General features: G+C 37.6%; 1 pseudogene; it reads left to right on the top strand.

Annotated features, from left to right (window-relative positions):
- Window positions 1–4,758: 4,758 nt before the first annotated feature.
- On the top strand, window positions 4,759–5,588 carry LOC114667479 (tigger transposable element-derived protein 1-like; annotated as a pseudogene).
- The last annotated feature ends 18,400 nt before the right edge of the window (window positions 5,589–23,988 follow it).

The following is a 23,988-nucleotide window of genomic DNA, read 5'->3' as shown; positions in this document are numbered from 1 at the left end:
AAAGAGGCCAAACTACAGTTTCAAGTAGACTAACAATTTAATTGCGGCATTAACATCCATTAACATTTAACTAACCTTTTACACTAACCCCAGGCTCAACCTTAAAGATAATATACAGCTACATGGTGTCTGAAAAGAAATGAAATCCATGCATATTTATACTATTGCTTACTTGTTAGGATGGAACTGTAATAGAGCTTCAGACCAGTGGTGGACTAACAAAACCAGCTTCTGCTGATGAGGGCAGTAACACCTATTGAAAGATCGACTGCATTTCTATTCACAGATTTTGACTCCTAGGCAGCGAATGACAGTTTTATATATATATATATATATATATATATATATATATATATATATATATATTTGCTTTAGCTCAGTTATATTAATCATAGTGACAAATACAGCAACTCCCAGCAGAAAGAATCAATTCTGTCTTGTGATACTACTTAAATGCCATGGCATTGTTAATAACAAATAGAATTATTTAATAAAAGCATTAATCACCTTTAAAAAGCAATGCGGAGTAGCAGTAATGAACATACTTCTTTGATTGTATTTGTAATTTGAAACTATTCAGTTATAATATTATCAGAATTTCCTTTATAATGTGTTTTTAAAGCAACCAGCAACACAAAGTTCTTTAAAATGTATGTGGTTGAATATTAAATGGAAAGAAGCAGAGAAGAATAAATAAATACATTAGTGAATAATAAGAAAATTCACCTGTGGAAATGTAAATAATAACGCTTTTGAGTCCTATTGAAGATTTCTTTCTTGGATTACAGTTTGAATGCTAAATGCTTTCATTGGATTAATTTTAAACTCTTGTTAAGAAGTGGAATATCTGCTGTCTGTGTTTATACAATGCCGTGAAAGGATTTTCTGTTTCTAAACTCTTTTTTCATATTTTATGGTTTGAGATTTTAAATTGTAAAATTAATTATTTTTAGAAAAAAAACTTTATACATCACTTCAAATCAAATGGCTATTTTAAAAACCTGTACTAATTTACATAAAGTACCAACATCATCACATTAAAAGCCAATATGTATTGTCGTTGAAACTACATGCCTTAAATTGCTTAAATCAAATTTATATCATAAAGAAGTTAAACAATTTCTTGACAGTATCCGCCTCTGAGAGATTAAAACCTCAAATCAACTTGCATACAACAGACTTCCAGACAATACCAACGCCTGCCATTTACAGAAATCTGCAGATGACTCCTCCATCATAGGCTGCATTAATAATAAAATGAGTCGGAGTACAGGAGGCTTGAGGTTAGGCCTTTATACTACTGGTGCAGGGGCAACAACCTGCAACCCAACATCAGCAAGACAAAAAGGTTAGTGGTGGACTGCCGGCATGCCAAAGAGTCTTCTGAGATCAGTCACCATTCACAGGGAGGAAGTGGAAGTGGTGAAAAGCTACAAGTATACCTGGGATTTCACATCAACAACAAACTGGACTGGTCTGATGACACAGTGGTGCTGTACAAGACAAACACTTGCTAAGGAGACTCAGGCCTTCTGATATGTACAACAGGCTGCTGGAAATGTTCAACCAGTCCATAGTAGCCAGTGTGGTGTTCTACAATTTCTAGTGACGCAATAGTCACTTATTATAAAATGTAATGCGTTACAAGTAGTGTAGCATTTGTTATTAAATCCTACACCTTTACAAGTCCCTTAATGAAACTGACCAAAAACACAAGCAAAAACATGACAAAAGTGATAATTATCTTCTGTTTTATAAATATGTTTAGTCCTTCATGTTTGTGAAGTAAATAACACCAATCCTGTTTTTCATCCCCAAAGGGAGCCTGTAAACATTTGTGGTATGAACACTGGCTGTTGTGCCACCAAATCACACTGTTGCAACATACAGTATCAATAGCAAATAACAGGATAAAAACCAAATGATCACTCTATTAATAGTCTTCTGTTACTGGACTGCACACAGCACACTCTTTGCTGTTTCCCAGTGTGATTGAGCCCTGCAATGGTACCAGTGTAATGTCCACCATGTTTGCTTCTTGCCTTACACTCAGTGATGCTACAATAATCACTGGCTCCCTTGACCCAATTGAATTTTCCCCTCAGCACATGTAGGATTAAATGTATACCTATGACTTTTATTCAGTTCTTTTCATTTGATTTCATGCTATGCACATGCTTAACGGCTTCCTCACTAGCTGTCACCAGACAACCTATGGTGTTACAGAATAAACACAAAACTTCTGCAAAATAATGCAATATATATATATATATATATATATATATATATATATATATATATATATATATATATATATACTGTATATAAATATATATGTTTACGGCATTCGTAGTCTGAATCACAATCTGATTGTATGGGTGGTTACCTACCAGGTAACGCTTGTGGTTGGCCAGCAAGTCAGTTACATCCGCCACGGTGCCCTCAGTTGTGAGAAGCAGATCATAGAATGTTTGAAAATAGTTTACTGTCAAATAATGCAAAGAGTACGCAACACGTGTTTCGCCCTAATTCTGGGCTCATCAGGCGTACACACTCACTGCACTCCCTTACGGGAATCGAACCTCAGACGTCAGCGCTAGAGGCGAAGCCCCTAACATTGCGCCACGGCGTGTTGTTCGTTTACTTGGCAGCATGTAGATCGGGGTAATTACATTCACGGCATTCGTAGTCTGAGTCACAATCTGATTGTATGGGTGGTTACCTACCAGGTAACGCTTATAGTTGGCCAGCAAGTCAGCTAACATCAGCCACGGTGCCTTCAGTTGTGAGAAGCAGATCATAGAATGGTTGAAAATAGTTTACTGTCAAATAATGCAAAGAGTACGCGACACGTGTTATTTGACAGTAAACTATTTTCAACCATTCTATGATCTGCTTCTCACAACTGAAGGCACCGTGGCTGATGTTAGCTGACTTGCTGGCCAACCACAAGCGTTACCTGGTAGGTAACCACCCATACAATCAGATTGTGATTCAGACTACGAATGCCGTGAATGTAATTACCCCGATCTACATGCTGTCAAATAAATGAACCACACGCCGTAGCGCAATGTTAGGGGCTTTGCCTCTAGCACTGACGTCCAAGGTTCGATTCCCGTAAGGGAGTGCAGTGAGTGTGTACGCCTGATGAGCCCAGAATTAGGGCGAAACACGTGTCGCGTACTCTTTGCATTATTTGACAGTAAACTATTTTCAAACATATATATATATATACTTTTGTTTTGTCAAGAAGCTCCAGTAGTAACACAGTAACTTCAATAAAATAAGTATTGTGTTACATTGCGTGTTAATTTAAAAAGTAATTTGATTAGGTAAGGAACATTACTTTTTATGTTTTACCCCTGACATTGTTGCCCAATGTGAAAACTAAAAATTAAAGCTGAAAAAAAACATTTGAATGAAAGTCCTCCAAGTATGGCACCTCACACAGTGCAGGCTTAGGAGCACATGTGCCATAAATATAAAATGTTTCTTTGCACTGTTCATGCTTGTTGTACACAACATATTTGGCAGCTGATGTCTGTTTGCAGTCAGTCGGCGGTAGAATGTCCATGTGATGCTGTCCTGACAGTTGTGACGAGTCACACTGTTGCAACATATCAATAGCAAATAACAGGATAAAAACCAAATGATCACTTTATCATTAGTCTTCTGTTACTGGACTGCACACAGCACATTTCACTTAAAAAATACAGCAAAAGCTAGATCTCTTATAACATTGCAAGATGCTGAGAAATTAGTTCTTGCTTTTGTTTTCAGTCAGCTAGATTACTGTAACACACTCCTCTCAGGACTACCAAAAAAAGACATCAATTGATTGCAACGAGTGTAGAATGCAGCTGCTAGAATCTCAACTAGGAAAAGAAAATCTGAGCACATTTCTCCAGTTTTGATGTCACTACATTGGTTACCTGTGTCATTTAGAATTGACTTTAAAATACTGCTTATGGTTTACAAAGCCTTAAATAATCTTGCTCCATCTTATATTTCGGAATGTCTGACACCTTACACTCCAAATTGTAACCTTAGATCTTCAAATGAGTGTCTGCCTAGAATTCCAAGAGCTAAACTTAAAAGAAGTGGTGAGGCGGCCTTCTGCTGTTATGCGCCTAAAATCTGGAATAGCTTGCCAATAGGAATTCACCATGCTAATACAGGGGGTCCTTGGGTTACAACGTCACGACATACGACGTTTCGAGTTTACAACGCTCACTCCCATAAAGACTTAAAAAAAATGAGACATGAGTGTTTTGGATTATGCTGTTAGCATCATACTTATAGACTTACGGGGGCGAACTAGTTTGGTTGCGGGTGGCGAAAGTACGCGCCGTATGAGTGAGGGAGTCGGTGAACTATAGTACAGTAGTTTGGTTGCGTGCAGTGGAAATATGCGCTGTATGAGTGAGGGAGTCGGCAAAGTACAGATAGTTTGGTTGAGTGTGGCACAAGTGTATACTGGTGACTTTTTGGCTCTTATCATGGCTTCTAAACGAAAGTCAGAGTCTTCAAATGGTAGTGCTTTGAAAAAGAGGTAAGCCATCACGATGGAAGTGAAATTAGATATTTTAAAGAGATCAGAAAAAGGAGAATCAGCGACAAACATCGGCCACAGGCTAAGCCTTAGCCACTCTACTGTAGCTATAGTTATCAAGGATAAAGACGATATCCTAGAGCATGTAAAGGGATCAACCCCTATGAAATTGACTGTGATTACTAAACAGTGAAGTGGCATAATGAATGAGATTTAAAGACCAGCATCAGCAGCGTATACCAGTAAGTTTAATGTTGATTCAGGAGAAGGCTAAACGATTGTTTCAGGCAATAAAAAGTGAAAAGGGGGAAGGGAGTGAAAGTGAAGAGTTTGGTCATGCGTTTCAAAGCTCGTGCCAACTTGCATAACCTTAATGTACAGGGTGAAGCTGCTAGTGGGGATGAGAAAGCAGCAAGCACATTTCCTAATAGGTTGGCTGAATTAATTAAAGAGGGGGACTACTGTGCTGAACAAGTGTTTAATGTTGAGGAAACAGGCCTTTTTTGGAAGCATATGCCTAACAGGACCTATATCGCCAAGGAGGAGAAGACAGCACCAGGCCATAAAGCTGACAAGGAGAGACTGACTTTGCTTCTTGGAGGGAATGCTGCAGGTGAACTCAAACTCAAGCCTCTGTTGGTGTACCAGGCAGAGAATCCAAGGGCACTAAAGGGCATTTAGAAGGGTCAACTGCCTGTTGTCTGGAGGTCTAACAAGAAGGCAAGGGTGACACTTCAGATTTTTAAGGAGTGGTTTTCGAGCCGTTTTGTGCCAGCAGTGAAGGACTACTGTGTTAGCAAGGGACTACCTTTCATGGTGTTGCTAGTGCTGGACAATGCCAGGTCACCCTGCCCACTCGAGTGACTTTAACCCTAATGTCAAGGTGGTTTACTTTCCACCTAATACCACTGCCCTTTTACAGCCCATGGACCAAGGTGTCATTGCCTCTTTCAAGGTCTGCTACCTCCGGAGGACATTTGCTATGGCCCTTAATGCAACTGAGAAGGACAAGAACCTGACACTCAAAGACTTTTAGAAGTCTTATAACATTTACAATGCTGTACAACAGGCATGTCAAACTCACTACCATTGGTGGGCCGCTTCGACTGTCATACATGCATCAGCGGGCCGCACTGTAACAAATACTATTATACTGTTATACAAAGTTACTGTAGCTTTCTTTCCAATACTGAAAACTTTAAAAAATGTAACACTTAAAGTTTAAAGAAAAGCAATTTATTTCCATACAACAGTGTAGAATTAGAGTCTTAGCCTCTTAGCTAGGCCCTTATTATATTCATTATATTATATTCATTGCTTATATAGGAGCCTTACAGTGTGAGATTTATTTCTTTTGTCCCGACACTTGGCATCTCTTGTTAGTAACCAGTTCGTCAATATCAGGCTTGAAATCTTGTGCAGCTGCAACTTTTATGAGGGATAAAAGGTGCTCGACGGTAAGTCTTGAGCAATGTGGGGTTTTGGTAGCTTTCATTAACAAAAACAATTGCTCACAAAGGTAAGTGCTTCAGAACATACAGTACTCTCGATGCCAACTTACGGATCTGCACATACGAGGGTGGCAGGTAAGCATACAAGCCTGGCACACCAACTTCATTGTATTTTGCCTTCAGAATAGAATCTGATTGCACTTCAATCAATTTCATTTGGATATTCTCAGGCGCATTCTCAACGTTGTAAGAGAACAGCGCAATGCCCTGTTTGTGTGAACTGAAATCATGAAAATGCTCACTGAATTCATTGCTCAGTAATTTAAGTTGGAAAACAAATCCTCCAAAAAATCAAATTTTACTTTACTAAGTTTACTTCAAAGTTTATATTGTAAAATAAGCCACCTGACCTACAATAATTTTACAAACTCAAAATCACAAAAATATGTTAACAACTCACCAACTTCTCTCGTCCACTTCAGATCTTCAGCTGTAGTCTGCACTAACTGTTTGTTACAATACTTGCACAAAATTACATAAAACTAGAGCAAAAAAACGTGAAAATATGCAAACTATTACTACTCGTGATGGTCAGTTCTGCCCAGTGGCCAGTCTCAGCAGCCCAGTCAGTAGTGTAGCCTTAGCAGGGGCGGCTCTAGGCTCGTGGCGGCCCTGGGCCGAGAAAGAATCGGTGGCCCCTTCGCCTGGCAATGTCAATACGGTATTTTATGCACGGCGGATGGCCACATCCATTGCGGACACTGCATAGCCGCCTCGTGCTCATGACATGCTTGTATATGCGTGTGTCCGTAACTTGAAAACCAAGTGGCGGCCCATGATATTCTCATTACGGCAGAACATTATTATACTACATGTCGCTCGAGTAGGAGCAGTAAGCTATATTAGTAAATACAGCATACCAATTAACAAGAAACACAATGTTTTTCGGCCACATTGCCGTCAGCTGTGTCATTATTTTCTCTGTTTTATATTCAATATATATTGGCGTGGTGGCCCCTGGGATTTGGCGGCACTGTGCAGGTGCAGAGTTTGCACATGCCTAAGGCCGCCCCTGCTGCCCGCTGCTGCAGCCTAGCACTTCAGTTGTGACACTGCGGCTCATTAATTTTGGTCAAGGCTCGTGGCTATACTAGCAGATGACGTTTCCGGTACCGTAATGCCATAGGAAAACGTGCTTTTGTCAGAAGGCAGAAGAAAGAAAAGTCAATAAGTAACACCAAAGATGCAGAATGATTCAATCACAAATGATAGTAATCATTTTGTACAAGTTCAGTGCTAACTAGGATCTGTCATGGGGGCCGCACAGATTTCTGTTGCGGGCCGCATGCGGCCCGGGGGCCGCATGTTTGACATGCCTGCTGTACAAAACATTTCTTTTGCTTGGGATGAAGTGAGGCGAACAAACTTAAATGGTGTATGGAAAAAACTGTGCCCCCAGTTTGTGTATGACTTCCATGGGTTTGAGGAGTCAGTGGAGGCTGTAACAGAGAAGGTTGTTGCCATGGGTAAACAGCTTAATTTGGATGTGGAGACTGAGGATGTCACAGAGCTACTGGCATCACATAGAGAGGAGCTATCTGCCGAGGACCTCATTGAGCTGGAGAAGCAACTGATTGAGGAGGAAGAGATAGAAACCCCAGATCCCAAGAGATTTACCACCAAGGGTTTGGCAGAAGGTTTTTCTATGATAGAGGATGGGTTGGCAAAATTTCAGACTGAGGACCTCAGAGATGACAGATTCAGTAAGGTCTACAGAGCTGTTATGGATGCCTTGCAATGCTATAGGCAGATTTTAGAAGATAAGAAGTCATCACCCTTCCAGACTAGCCTGGAACAATTCTTTAAGAAGGTAGAGAGGCCTGCAACAGATCCTGTACCATCTACATCAGCTGCTTCTTGAGATGAAACACCTGTAGTACAGGTAGAATCATCTCCAGCTTCCTCCTCCCAATAGGTCACTCTCTCCCACCTTGCAATGCCCCTTTCCAGTGTGCAAAACAACCACAGGAATAAAGGAATTTTTTACACTCATTTTTTGTCATTTTTTTCTGTTACTACAGTACAGTGTACAATACAGTATATCATTATTTCCTTTTTCTGTGGCTTGTGTTGTGTTTGTGTTTTTGGGGTTGTGTTTTTATGTTCTAGATTATAATTTTACAACTGTGTTAGGATAGGTAAGTGACTTAGGCTAGGGTGTGTTTCGACTTATACCAAAATTCGGGTTACATCCCTGTCGTAGGAACGGAACTGTGTTGTAACCCAAGGACCCCCTGTACAGTGGAGCACTTTAAAACACTGCTGAAAACACATTACTTTAACATGGATTTCTCATAGCTTCATCTTAGTTTAATCCTGATGCTCTGTATATTCAATTAATTATCATTATTATTCATGGTGGCTCCGAAATCCATAGTAACCCCTACTTTCTCTTCTGTTCTTTTTCCGTTTTTCTGTGGTGACGATCTGCGCCACCATCACCTGATCAAAGCACCGTGATGTCCCTACATTGATGGATTAAAGGCCAGAAGTCCACATTACCGTCATCATCAAGTTCTTCCACAAGAACCCTGAATACAATGAGGACTGATTGTGAGATCATTTATGTTAGGTAGAATGCCTAGAGGGGGGTGGGCAGTCTCGTGGCCTGGAACCCCTGCAGATTTTATTTTTTTTCTCCAGACGTCTAGAATTTTTTTTTGTTTTTTCTGTCCTCCTTGGCCATCAGACCTTACTCTTATTCTATGTTAATTAGTGTTCCCTGATTTTAATTATTTATTTTGTCTTTTTTCTCTTTCTTCATCATGTGAAGCACTTTGAGCTACATTATTTGTATGAAAATGTGCTATATAAATAAATGTTGTTGTTGTTGCGTCAGATGCCTTGAGATGAAGAAACACCTTTGGGGCAGAGATCCACATTAACGCTAGAGCTTACAGGTTTGACATCATCCAACCGATTGTCACTATCTGGATCACTGTTATCACCAAATTATTCATCTGACAACAAATCTAGTTCCTTCAAAACATCAGCAGCTTTGTTCGCAACAGCATAACTACAGACTGTCTATTTATAAAACAATTTTCCACAAACTGTTGTGTCTAAAAAAAGGAAAATAATATGGCTATCCACTAGATGGCAGCACTATAGTAGATAACTGAGATGTGGCAGCAAAATTTGGCAGCTGGGTTGCTGTATACTGAGATACAAATTCTGTAGTTATGTCGCATCTTGTCGGCCTCAATGAGATACGACTTAACTCGTACCTCATATTCAAAGTGTAAACTCTACAAAAGAAGTCTTCAGTTCTCCCAAACTGCTGCCATTCTCTTTTTGTACACTCCTACAGCTCAGCCCACAGTTCTCTAATGTCAAAGATTCAGGTCAAACATAACGCCTACAGGATGCAAACATGGTAAGTTACCCAGATTCTAATCTCATATTCCCTATCGATTTTAAAAAGTTGTACTTTTCTGCGTAGTCAGCAAGTTACCGGTAAATGATGAATAAATATTTGTAAAGCCATTTAAAGCAAACATCACTGGTGATTTATTGCCTTTGTCTGTGATCACTGTTTTGTTTTTGAGATGTTTTCATATAAGAAGTCTTGTGATACTCTTTCTAATTATAGGGCCATGATTGTATGACTTAAACTTCTTCCAGTAATACTCCACTGAAAAAGAATGTTTCTTACCCCATGTGGTTGGTAATGATGGCTGAGGAAAATTTTCAGTCTCATATTTTCATGGAGAATGGAAATAAGATAGAATGGGAATGTATGCTGATCATCCATTAAAAATGTGGTAAGACTTTAGTTAAGATAATGCAAAAATGCATTTATTACTCATTTACTCTTAAGTAGGTAGACCTTAAAAAAAGGCTTTTTTAGTTTTAACTACAGTTTTAAGGCATCAGTAAACTGGTTATTCATCTCTGCGCAGTATGGCATTTGATATTCTTGTAAAATTACTTATGAATATGAAGGATTCACAGATTTTATACTGAATATGCAATATCAAGAGACATATAGATCACTTAGGCCATCTCTGACTGTTCCAAAGTGAATTTATTTTAATAGGTCACTTTGCACAGATGAATGACCATTTTGCTGATGTTTTCTAAATGTCTTTAACACCAAACTAAGCTTTTGTTAAGGTCCTGGTACATAACAGCAAATAAGAAATAATTGCATTTTTGCAGCACCTAAACTAAAGTGTTAACAAAAATTTTGTCAGTCATAACTACAAACTACATGTGGTACTTAATGCCTTGAGCATGGGAAAGGCACTATATAAATAAAATGTATTATTATTATTATTATTAATGTATAAAAACTATAATTTTTGGGTGTAGTATTCCTTTCGAAAACTTAATTTTTATTGGATTGTAGAGTTAAAAACCTTAACACTCATTACTAAGACATGATAAGTGATAATATAAATAGCATATAAAAACGTACTGGACACAAAGACACATTTCAAATATGCGGGGTCCAAGTAGAATATGGTACATATTTAGTTACAGGGCAGACCACAATTCTGTTAGCATTCAGTAAAAGGGTTGAAGGTTCAGTAAGTAGCATGCACTGGGTGCTTTTGGCAGATGCCAAGTTGAATTGAATTGGGCAAATTCTGTTTGACCAGGTGTTTTAGGTGATCACCATCCCCCCACCCTCAATTTTAACATTGTCAAATAATAGAATCTATTAAAGTATAGGGATAATTTATTAATTCAAGTCCATGATAGACTGAGAGAGCTAAGGAAACAATGATGGTCAGATATGCTACAGCAGATGTAGCTAAGCATAACTATGTGATGATATTTTGTCATTTAGGTTATTTGCTTTCTTTCCATTTGAGATGCAGAAATATTTAAACTTGCCGTGTTTCTTGTGTTGTCTGGATTTTATCTCAAAACATTGTTTTTAAAGTTTTACTTTAAACTCGTCTGAGCTAGTGAGAAACAGTTGCACATGGGAGAAACAGTCTGAATGGAAATGTATGGCTGCAAAACATGGACTTCCAAGTATCTGATGATGAGAGTAATCCATTGTATAAATATAGATTCTCCTTTAGCGCATCCCATTATGATCATATCTGCTCATTCTACTTCTGAGCTGCTCTGGTTTTGACTGTCTTTTGCCTTCGACCAATCAACTTCTAAGACAGCTCCTGGCATCGTAGAGAAGGAAGGGACTCAAAATCGATGATATCTCATTCATCAAGCCTTCTCCATCCACCATTGCATTAAGATACCATATCATCTAAATTCTAAGTTGGAGTATCTCTAATTTTCTTGAAAATATGTACACTGTTTTTTGAATGATGCCAGAACAAACATGCATACACACGGGCATACAAGCGGATGCCAGTGATCTTTATTTTTTCTATAAGATAAAGAAGCAGTCTTCTGTAATTTAAGCAGTTGTTACCAGAAACGTACAAGGTGAAAAGCTTGCACTGGTATTTTTTATTATTGAATACATTTAGGATCTTCTTGTACTTTAAAACAGGTTTGAATTTTGATAGGGGTGGGAGGAACAGAACAAATGTCAGCAGTATGTGGATTCATTGTATGCCTCAGAGACTTCATCTAGCGTCCAGACTGTGTATAAATGACCGGAGGTAACCTCATGTCTCGACTTGACTTTATTGGTTGCTGCTGTGTCTCTTGTGGTATCTTTTGTGTAGCATTCTTGTGTTTCCGCAGGGTTGAATTTAACCTATTATTCTCTTCAAAAAAATGTGATCACAGAAGGTCACACTAAGTTTTCTTCTTTTATAAGTACTGACCAAATAGAAGTAACCAGACAGAAGAATTTTGCTTAAATGGTTGCAGAGTTACCCATGGGGAATTATGTAAATTGCACTTTATTCTAAATTGCCGCCTACAAGCATTGAACCTGCATCTGAAAGAGTCAAAATTCTGTGCGGCATACATTCTTTAACAAATAATACAGCAGCAGCCATGCACTCATTTTACATGAACTTTCTATCCCATGTAATACATTGCCTTGTTTATTTGGCCTCACTTTCATTGCCATAGGATATAATTAAGAAGTGCTGCATGTGGGGGAGCTTTAGTAAATAAACTTTTTGTTATTTATAAATGTTTGATACAATGTATTTTCATTTACAGTCACACATTTTGTGTTTTGCAGCTCCTCTCAACTCTTTCTTCTTACTGGATTTCAGGCTGTCTTATAACAAAGAGATTACAAGCTGTGATTATAAGAAGAAAATATGTTTTTTATCTGACCATCCATGCATCCACCTACTGACTGACTGGCTTGTTCTAGATCAGGGACACAGGGAGATGCAAATAACCCTTTTTTATTTTTGTAGTTTAGTACAATCTCATTACAGAATATGTTGTTCACTGAAAAATGATCTTTATACTATATCGTATTTTTGTCAATAATTACATTATTTTTATGTAAGTGTGTTCACTCTCCCTTGTTTGTCTTTTAAATTTAGATATAGAAAAAGCTATATGTAATATATTTGAGGTGAATGTCTAAAGTTCAAGGACAGACAGACAGACAGACAGACAGACAGATAGATAGATAGATAGATAGATAGATAGATAGATAGATAGATAGATAGATAGATAGATAGATAGATAGATAGATAGATAGATAGATAGATAGATAGATAGATAGATAGATAGATGTTTAAAAAAAAACTTTCATCTTGTTTTTCCCTTTACTGATTCACAATAAGAGCCTTCCTGGAACCTCTATATTCACACATTATGGCAATGTACTTCAGTTTGTTTGCTTATAAAGAAAAAAATTAACAATACCTAGTATTATATCCAGATCAAAAAGATATTCAATCTACCATGTATCATAATACAGATACTTTTCAGGTACTGGATGCTCTTGTGCTAACAACTAAAATTATCCAGTATCGACACAATGTTGTGAGTTTCTTTTCTTTCTTTTATGACATTAAAATATAAAAAATAACATTGCACCAGAAATGGGAGTCTGTTTCTATTTTGGTTTGGCTGCACTTGTTTGATGCTTGGATGTAACGCTGGTGTTTGTGTGTGTAGGGGAGCATTGAAATTTTGAATACAAGAAAATGTATCAATGAACAACTTAGCTTTTTATTTTCCTGTTTGATTTATGAGTGTTTGGAGTAAGATTTCAATGGCTATATAAAAGCTGTATGAAGAAGTTATTCAAAGAAGACTTAACAATTTACGTTCTCAATCACCATCAAACTACATAATCCAGTTTAGAGGTGCAAGGCAGGAGCTTTGTGCTTTATTAAGTTTCCTCCTACTTGCTCTTTTCTTTGTTTCTTCTTCGTCTATCCTTTCATTTTATAAGTAGTTGACTTCTTGCTTACACTACTCTTACAATTCCAAGCTCACTGGTTTGATAGCCATTAAGGGTTTTTGAATCTCAGCTAGGGATTATTTCTGGGAGAAGCCTACAAGTCAATTTTATTGTCAGGAATTGCTTAAGGAGTTTCTGAGGTTATCCTCCTAAATGCAGCTAAGTAACCCCATGTATTCCAAATGTCTTGCACCCCTATTCTCCCTTAAAAGCACAGGCCACCCCTAGGTCATCTGTACTCTAAAATTAGTATATCAGCACCACACACTTTATCCCTGTAAAGTTCATACAAGTTAGATAATTGTTTAACTAGGACAAGGTGCAAGTAAAATTCAGGGTTAATACTAAAAGTGCCAGAGAGCATATGCAGGCTTAAAAAATAGAACACCTAAATAATAAAAAAGACTTTATGACCATCATGCTCTGAACCCAACCATATTAATCCACACCTCCTTACACCCATCCATCCCCTTCCTCATTTGATATACATTGCCTTTGATTCCTGTGTGTCTATTCAGTATGTTTAGGAATAAAAAACTGAAAAAAAATAAATAAATAAATAAAAATAAGCATTGACTCCCATTAGTTGGTTTGCATGGCATTTTTCCTTTCTTTACGTCTCCAGGAACAATTGGAAACTTTTCACAAAAAAACTGCTAATTTAGCATCTGGCCAAGTTTTCAGAAAAGATCAAGGGGTCACCTCCTCTAAAAAAATAAATAAAAAAAAAGCACTGAAGCATTACAGGACCTTAAAACCTTTGTGATGAGTGGTCTACTATCCTTCACTTTGTCATGTTTAACTAAAACCAATACCTATTCAACTCAACATCCATCAGTGTTTCCTTAGAACAATGACAGATTGCCTTTCCCCTCTACGGAGCATCTGAATTCCTTTCCTGCTTCCAGTTTATGGAGAACACTTTTCAAATCAGTCGGACGAGTGGAGTTCACAAGTTAATCAGGTGATAGCTTCCACAGTCAGTAGTTACATAATGCTGCAGTCTCTTTCTTTCTTTCTTTCTTTCTTTCTTTCTTTCTTTCTTTCTTTCTTTCTTTCTTTCTTTCTTTCTTTCTTTCTTTCTTTCTTTACACAAATATAATCAACAATATACAAAAACCTTACTTTTTCCATCCAACTATTTATGCATTAATTAAATACTATCCCTGTAATGTACACCACATTCAGGGATTTTATTCTTCATTACTAAGCTACAGTGCAATATTTCTACCCTACTTTATTATAATCTTACTATATAAAAATTCTAAAGAGAAAACTCAAGGCACTGAAAAAAAATATTATTCAAACACTGTAATTATAACATGGATATTTCATAATTCAGGAAAGGAGTCTTTTAAGAAGTGACTGCACTGTAATGAATAAAAAGGTGCCAATTTCTTACATGAAGTGCATCAACACCTCAGCCTTCATTTACCAAAGGTTCTTGTTTAAATACAAATGCAGTATATTATAAACACTTTCAGAAAAGAGTATTTGTCAAACCTCATTAACAAAGAAAATACTCATAATGAATTATATCTTATTGCTGCATGTGGTTTTTAGCTCCTATGACTGTAATCTTATTTTTTCCAAATGGCACTCACAAAATAGGCTGTGTGTCAGACACTTCCTTAACATAACTGACAGATTATTTTTGCACTAATGAGAGCTCATCACATACAAACACTAATGTATCAATTTATCCAGCCTTTTCAAAAAGCAGAATCATTATTATGGTTTGTAGGAACAAAATACAGTGAAACACTGAAATATCTATCTATCTATCTATCTATCTATCTATCTATCTATCTATCTATCTATCTATCTATCTATCTATCTATCTATCTATCTATCTATCTATCTATCTATCTATCTATCTATCTATCTATCTATCTATCTATCTATCTATCTATCTTTTCCAGAACCAATGAAATTAAAATTTAGAGAACATCTCTAACCCCACAGGGTTATGTCTTATCACCACTCTTTTTATTTGTTGTGTATGAAGTACTGCACATCACATATGGATTGTCAAGTTTGCTGATGACACAACTCTTGTGGTGAAATAATCGATGATGGGTTTTAAAGAAGGTAAGAGATTATTGTCACCCTTGTAAATTAATGATGAAACATACATACAACACAGAATGAGGGACTTCACATTTCTGGGCCTCACCATTTCAGGAACTCTAACCTTGGATCCATTATACTGAAGAAATCTCACCATACAGTATATTGTTCTTTCTGTAACAGTTAAAGAAATTTGGAGTGTCCCAGGAAGCACGGACTCATTTTACATGTCCATTATTGAAAGTGTTCAGGCCTTAAAATAGCAATCACTCCAAAGTGGACTGGAAGCAGCTCAATAGAGTTGACTCGTGTGCTGTTTCTGTCGTCATTAGTTACTGTCTCCACATTGTGGATTCTCTCTACTTTTGCAGACTGAAAGGTAAAGTCATTAAGATTAAGATCGTTTCCAACCCATTGCACCTCACACACCCTATATTAATCTTTTATCTGTTTGGTAAAAAGGTCAGGACAGTGAATTTCATGACAACTACATTTCATAACTGTACTTATAAGCTGTAACATAAATTAACTTAACATCTTGACCTTTTGAGATTTCTAAAGTAATTTGATGAATGTGTTGAAGTGGGTTTTTGTTAAATTGGTTGTTGGCTTTTGTGCATTAATGATTATTGCTTTTCTTTGATTACATGATTGTATTGATGGTTCATTTGTGTGAGATTCAAAAAATCAAATTGAGTGCAACTGAATTTGTTATTGCAGTAAAATAAGGTAACTTGTTTTATGCTAACTTTCCAACAGATCTACATTATACATTCTGGTTGTTTTGCTCTCCTTAATGATTTGAGCTACTATCATATACTGTACTATGAGGAGCATTCAAATATAAATAGGAATTTACGAGCTACACTATATTCATTGAATATGATGAAACAACGTATACACTATTTTTCTATGTAGACTCCTGCCACTTCAATCCACTTGTTCCAGCGCTCAGGAATCTCCATGAATAGAAGTCTCTTGCCTGCATGTTGACCCATTCTTCTACAGCATCAATTACATCCTCATTTGACTTGAATTTCTTCCCTTATAAAAATTCCTTAAGTAGACCGAAGAGATGACAGTCCTTCTCTGAATGACTTGCACCAATGATGCACTCCAGACTGAGAGAGACACTCATTCCCAAACTGATTTTTAAATCTCGAATAAATCTGAGATGGAATGACTCCTTCATTTGTCAAAAATGTAATAATAATTTGCTGTGCAACACAACTGTGCACCTCCTGTTCTGACATGATGATTACAACTGACAGGAAGGGGGAAAATAGCAGCTAGCACTCCTAATGACAAGCTTAAAAATGCATATGTTTGTCCAATGAATCATGTCTACCTTGCACCCTTTTTATACGTATAAGCAGAGCATAAAAATTCCTGTTTATAAATAAACACCCCTTGCATTTTATTTCATTATTTAGAAGATTGGAAACAGTATCTTAAAATATCCAAAGGACAACAAAATATACAATCAATCATCAATTTATTTTCATGGACAAAACATTTTTGCTCCCACAAATGGAAAAGAGCAAAGCCCTGCATGGATTACCCAAGAAGCGTGCCGTCTTTGAGAAACTGGCCTCAGAACACAATGTCAAAAAGCTGATTTGACTAAAAGACCTGCAATAGTCTTTTATTCAGGAGGATTTAATTAAAAAAAATTCCATGTCTATATTGCTAATTTTTTCTGCCTATTAAAGTGGATTTCCTACTTTCAAACCAATATGAATATCATTATATCAGAGCTTTACTGTGAGTTGGAAATTCTTTAATTTATGCACAGGAATTAAGGGGAAATACAAGCAGCACCAGATCAACTCATTAAAGAACGCCCCAATTATTCAGTCTAAATGCCATATTACCATGAATTAAGGGAGACATTGAGGAGGGATTAAAGGAATTTAGTTAACTTTTTATGCTTTGGCATCTCAAGGGACTCATTCTGACTTCCTCCCTAGCAACCCCAAGGAAAACCTGTCTTGTTCCCTCAAAGAATCTAACATAAGGTCTGTGCTTGCTTTCTCCATTACAAATAATTCTTCAGTTTAAGTGCCACTATCAGTACCTTAAAACTTAAAGGCATTCTGACACACTGCTGGATTAACGATATTGATAGCAGCAAATACATTAAAAAACAGATATAAAATTTACAAACAATAATATCAATTGTTTTTTGTTACATTTATTAATAACGGACTGATGAAAATTGATTAAATAAACCAGCAATAATTGAATAGAGTACTTAGTATTGGAGGCCTTAAAATGTGTAAATGATACTGTGAAACAGGTACCATGAACCTCAAACTACACAAAAAATGCAAACACACAAATAATTTATTAGTACATACTACAGTACTTCATGACAAACAGAAACCTGTAAATAAGACATAGCTATGTGAAATGTGCGTGTACCCTACTGATTTTTCTTTATAGCTGAAACAGATTAACTTTAAATCTTGGCCTGGCCAGGGCCTATATGAAATTTGAATGTTACCCCATAATCTGCGTGCATTTTTTCCAGGCTCTTCACTTTTCCTGCCACTTTCTGAAGATGTGAATGTTAGGTGAGTGGTAAATCCAAATTGTCAGTTTATAAATAATGCTCCATGTGTGTGAGTATGTCCCTGCAATGCAATGGCATCTCTTCCAGGGTTGCTTCCTGCTTCGCACCTAAAACTGCTGAGACTCTGGCTTCTTTTCACTATGAAAATGTATTATGCAGGTTCATTGCATGGATGTATGGATAGCTGAGCATTTTTTCCTGCTAAGCTAATTTAGACAAAAGTGTCTGAGAAGAGGCTGTGCGATAAAAGCTTACCAAGCTGGTGTTTTAGCTAATATTTCACCCTATGGATGACTTTATCAGTCCTTGGCTGTTCCATTAAGTGTAAGATATCTTTCCTCTCCCATTTTTGAACAATAATTAGGGCGTTTAATCTGTATGTTTTGAGGTTTACCCTAGCCACAGTACTCTCTACCATCACTGAATATTAAGGCTGTGCAAAATATGTCAGCTGAGGATGTTCCAGAAGAGAGAGTGGCATGCTGGTGGGAAGGCCGGAAATGCTACATCACATCTTCTCAGTCCTGGGTTTGTGTCCTGTACACAAATACTGTCAGTGTGGAAATTTCAGTTTGTCCATGTCTGTGAGGGCTTTTTGGCACATACTCATGTATTCCTCCCGCATTCCAAAGGTAAGTCAATTGGGATTTCTGAAATGGCATATTGTAAATATGAGCATGAGTGTGATCTATGATGGGTGGTTCTGACTGTTTTCCCAGGTATGCATTAGAAGCCCAGTTTTCTGAACTGGATAAGCAGGTTATAAAAATAATGGATGTCACAGGATGTGTTTCTCTGTCATTTCAGTCTATGTAAGTAATGGCTGGTGTCCTTAACAATTTCCCAGGATTTAATATTTTTCTTTGTTACTTCTCAGCTACAGTTGTTCACAAATGCCCATATAAGTCGTATCTGATTGATATTTTCTTTGTCATTCCTGTCTGCCAGTCAGTTTTAAGGTGGTTTATCCAGGCCGCATTTTCACTGCGGTTCTCATTGTAGATCTAATCTAGCTGGCCTAATGGAGGTTTACATAGCATTTGTGTTGCATTTCTTATACATGAGCTGGCTACTCTGACAGAGTTTATGTGGTACATGCTTTTATGGTCATCTTCGCCTGGTGGCTCAGCAGGCTAACCTTAGCAAGTTCTACCTCAGATATATTTCCTCAGATATTTTTATGGTAGACTAACTGTATATCACTCCCAGTGTTATCTGGCCCAGAATCACCAAATTAAAGCACTTCCTCAATAATAAGAAAAGCTATAATTAAGTCATTAATATTATGGATTGACTGTAAATTTCATCATGGGTTTTACATATCAAACATCCAAACAATGCCTTTAACAATCCACTGCTGCTATAATAATTAACATACACATTTGTAGCTTTATCCAGCACCTCCTACCATATCCCCACACAATAAAGTAATGCCCCAAAGAAAAAAAGAAAACCAAATAAATAACAGACCATAATTCATATACTGTATACCGTCAACAAAGCTACCACAGAACCCTTTACATATTATGCTTATATATGCCTGCTATAATCATGCAGTTCCTTCCTTTTGGCTGTAGTCATGATGTTAGCTAGACAAATGAAAAAGTAATTCAGGTAGCAGAACTGACCCATAAACAAAAATTTCTCACCAGTCCTCCAAATGGATTTATTCCAACTTTGGCCAAAAACTGAGATCCAGAATAAAAGCATTGGTCACAATTCTGACATCATTTATGAAATTCATTCACAATTGCCTCTCTCTTCACAGTAATTTGACTTTAATTTACCAGTCCCCCAACTTGGAACAGGCTGCAATCCTCCCCTGCACCTCCAACCGGCTTTTTTCTTTTTCTTAACCTTATTTCTGTTCGTTTTTAAAGGTGTACTTCATTTACTGACATCACACCAGAAGAAGCATGGCTGACACTGGGAGAACTATGGCAAGCCCTGTAGGCCAAAAATGTGATGTTTAAAAAATTTCTTACTTGAAAAAACCTCAAGGTAATAATCTAAAAAGAAATTATTTCCACTACTATATCAAGAAATAATTTGAAAAATATTCAATGTAACAGAAAACATGTCAGACATAATGTGGCAACGCTACTTTAGTTCCTGCTCCCATTATTGGGCACCTTCAGACCATGTGCAATTCTAGCATTTGTCCCTTCTCCCCACTGTATTTTATGCTTTACAGAACCCATTTAAAAAGTTTCTTTGCTGTATCCAACCACTTCAGAGAAAACTTTAATGTAAAATACTCACTTGACCTGGGCAGATGATGGGCCTGTGGAATATGGCCGGCCAGTCATCTCAGCCAATACCCCCAGGCCGCCAGGTGGAGCCCTCCATGCAGTATAGAGGTGCCCCGAATGCCAGCAGGGAAGCATGGACGGTGGAGTTTTCCTTTACAGCCCTGCTGGATACCTTGGGGGCTAACAGAGGACGCTGCAGGGAGGCCCAGAGACTCGTACGTGCCCTATAACCCGGAAGTATGTCCTAGTAACATGGATAGGAGGAATGATGATGACGAATGATGATGAAAAGAAGACTTTTTGATCTGATCTGGCTAGGAAGTCACATGGACTCAGGGTTCAGAAGCACTTCCAGGTCACGGACTATAAAAGGACTGTGGGAGATCCCAGACGTCGAGCTGAGCTGAGTTGGGAGGCAGGGTGACTAAGCGTCTGGGAGTGGAGGATTGTGTATTGCTATTTATTGTATTGGTTTATTGGAGTATTGTGGAGTGGTGGTGCTTTGTGCACATTATAGTTCAAATAAATAATTATTGGACTTTTATTTGTTGTCTGACGTGTGGTCTGAGGGTTCAAGGGGTCGAGAGCGCCCCCTATCTGTCACAGTCATAATTCTAACCAGGCTGGCAGGGAAAAGCCAAACAGCCTTATGGTTATCTTCATAATACCTGCTTATCTGTACTTCAAGCTTGCCGTCTTACTCAGAGTCTTTTTTTTTTAAGTTGTTAAAGTTGTAATGACTACTATTACCATTCCTAGATGTTTTTGATTGTAAAGGTTCCTTCCATAAGGTCCAGTCCTAGCATTCCCACCCCGCCTCCCAGTTACATTGGTAGACTGTAGATACACACTTAGTTTTCCTGTGAGGCTCAGTGTTGTATAAGGTACACATCAATGTCCAAATCTGGGCCTGGAGGGATACCCAGGTTATCCGTCTCTCTTTCCCCAGCTGAGAGGTAAGAGATATGGAGGTAATTGGGTCTGTAAAGTCCACCCAGCAGTTCCAGATCTTTGGTGCTAGCATTTAGTGTTGAGAATTTAACCAGTTTGGGTATCTGTTAAAGGCCATTGTCTCACAGACTTTAATATAACATCCCTAACCCTGTTTAGCCCTCCAATGAAACCCCTAAGTTGACACCCCAACTACCCCTCCCCCCAAATCTCTGAGACCAGAAAAATGTAATATTAAAAGAATTGACTTTCTTTATTCAAACGCAAAAATAAAATACAAAGACAAAAATTACATACATAATACAAGTAACAAAGAAAATAACTTTCTTCAATCGGTTCAGCAATTGTGAAAAAGATTCAGACCTTTCTCTTTACTTTCAAGATAATCTTTCTATTTTACAAATCTCAATCTGTTCATATCAGACATTCCTGCTCCAAAACTGTTCAGATCTTCCTACTTCCCATTTAACTTTTGTCCCACGTAGAACTTTCCCTTCTGAGATGGTACAGTACTTCGTTTGTCTTTCACCCCTTTTTCAAATAGTAGCTAATATGTATCAAGTGTACTGGCATATTGTACTGGCATAGTGGCTGCATTTTGCTAGTGGTTGAAGTGGCTTTCCACTGTCGACGTGAAGTGCTTTGAGTATTTAGGAAAGCACCATATAAATATAATGAGTTATTAAGTATTATTGTTATAACCGAGTGCCATTGTGACCAATGCTGCACATCCCCTCTCTGACACACTAACACTTTTTTTTTTATTTGTAGGACTTTTAAACATGACTAGTACATATTTATATTTAGACTCTGCAGATAATCCTTTGCAGTGGATGGAAGTTGATGTAGGATAGTTAAACTACCATTAAATTGCCTATTTGGATATGCATCTAATATGTGTTGAATTGTCTGCTTCTCAGGCTCCACAGTCCACGATGGTGTTTCAGCGATGCTCTCATTTATACATGAGATAAGCACACCTTCCTTGGTCCATTCTAATTTTATTTAGCAGTGCTCATTCACGTCATCTTAGCTCAAATCCAGACAATCACGTAGTCGGATCACTGATGATGTGGGCACTAATGGGGTTTGCAGCAATCCAAATTAGTTTCCACTTCTCATCCAAACAGAACTCATCACCGGTTAATGCTGGGTCTACTATTCAGGATGGTTTACATGAACGCAATCAGAGGTCAGGTAGATTTCAAATCTCTTCAAATAATAAAGAGTTTGCAAACTCTCTGCATATGGTAAACTCTTGTACGGTGGCAGCAAAATACAGAATATTGAAGCAGAAGTAGCCATTTGTAAAAGTAGGCAGAAAAGATTATACTCTATAAAGTAGAGATTTTTTCAAATAAAGGTACTAAATGTACTAAAGTACAGTAACATGGTATTTCTACTTAATTAGTATACAACACTGGGAAGGCTTTTAAGTTGTTGAGAAACCTTGAAGACCCATGCATCTTATGTAATGGAAGGCCACCAGGAAACTTCAAGAATCTGCATCAATGTTTTCATTTTGTCCAAGTATCCTTTAAAAGGGTTATCATGGTATATGAGAAGCTCTGGGACACATTCTTCAGGAATCACCAACTGCTACTTCCAGCCTCCAACCTCAGATGCAACACACCAATGAAGTACCCTGCTTAATTCCTTAAAATGAATGTGGTCAGGTTTATTAAACTCTGAGTCTGCTCTAATATCCTGACACCCAGGACTGGACAACTGTGCTATAGCGATATTTTGCAGGATGAGTGGTAAGTCCATCCATTGCCATTGATCAATGGCCATAGTCACACTTGATTAATTTCATCAATCCTGGATATTATTCCACAATATTGTGTACCTTCCTTGAAGTCAAAATCCTGCAGGTGTAACAGACACTTGGTGAGCCTAAAAGAAGTCGTTGGGTTATTGAAAGCCTCAGTTAAAGCATTACGTGCATTTAGGTGTGTATACACCTATAATTTCAGTCCTTCTAACTAATGTGATTTCCTCTCTATTGCCCATAGCACAACAAGACATTCTTTCTCTAATGTGGAATAATTCTTTTCAGCACCATGCAGATGCCTCAAGACATACAGTATGTTATCAGCCACTCCATTCCTTTCTTTCCCTGAGTCAACACTGCCCCTTGTACAATATCATTTGCATCCATCTGAACCTGGAACATGAGACCGTGGGCTGGATGTGCTAATATGGGCAATTTCATTAAAGCAGAGTTCAGTATTATGACAACTTCTTCATACACTAGTCTGTGTCTGGTTTGGTTGAGTGGGATTGTGATGTTAGAAAAGTGAGGAATGGATTTATGGTACTATCCCACTAGTCCCTAGGAACCTCTGTAAACCTTTAAAGTCTGAGGCTGTTGGGTAGCTCTTGATGGATGTGGTTTTTGCTTGATCAAACTCCACTCATTTTTTGAGACACCACATGCCCAGAAAAGAAAAGCTGTGTTTGAAAGAAGTGATATTTTTCAGTGTAGTGATACAAGCATAATGAAGTCTTTGGGAGATAGCTTTCAAATCCTGTAAATATTGTTTAATATCTGCAGATAAGGCAATGAAATCAATGATGAACACAAAACAAATTTTGTCTGAGAATCCCCTTAGATCTTGCTCCATCAAACATTGGAAAGTGGCACCTGCATTTCTCTGGCCGAAGGGCATAATCTTAAAGTGGAAACAGTGACTAAAGTGGTGTTCTGAATACTGTGGTTTTCCACACACAGATTTTTAATATTAAGGAAAAAATACTAGTGCTGA

Source organism: Erpetoichthys calabaricus, chromosome 17 (assembly GCF_900747795.2).
Source record: "Erpetoichthys calabaricus chromosome 17, fErpCal1.3, whole genome shotgun sequence".
Taxonomy (NCBI): Eukaryota; Metazoa; Chordata; class Cladistia; order Polypteriformes; family Polypteridae; genus Erpetoichthys; species Erpetoichthys calabaricus.
The sequence above is the reverse complement of the archived record's forward strand: the minus strand, read 5'-3'. Positions and strand labels throughout refer to the sequence as shown.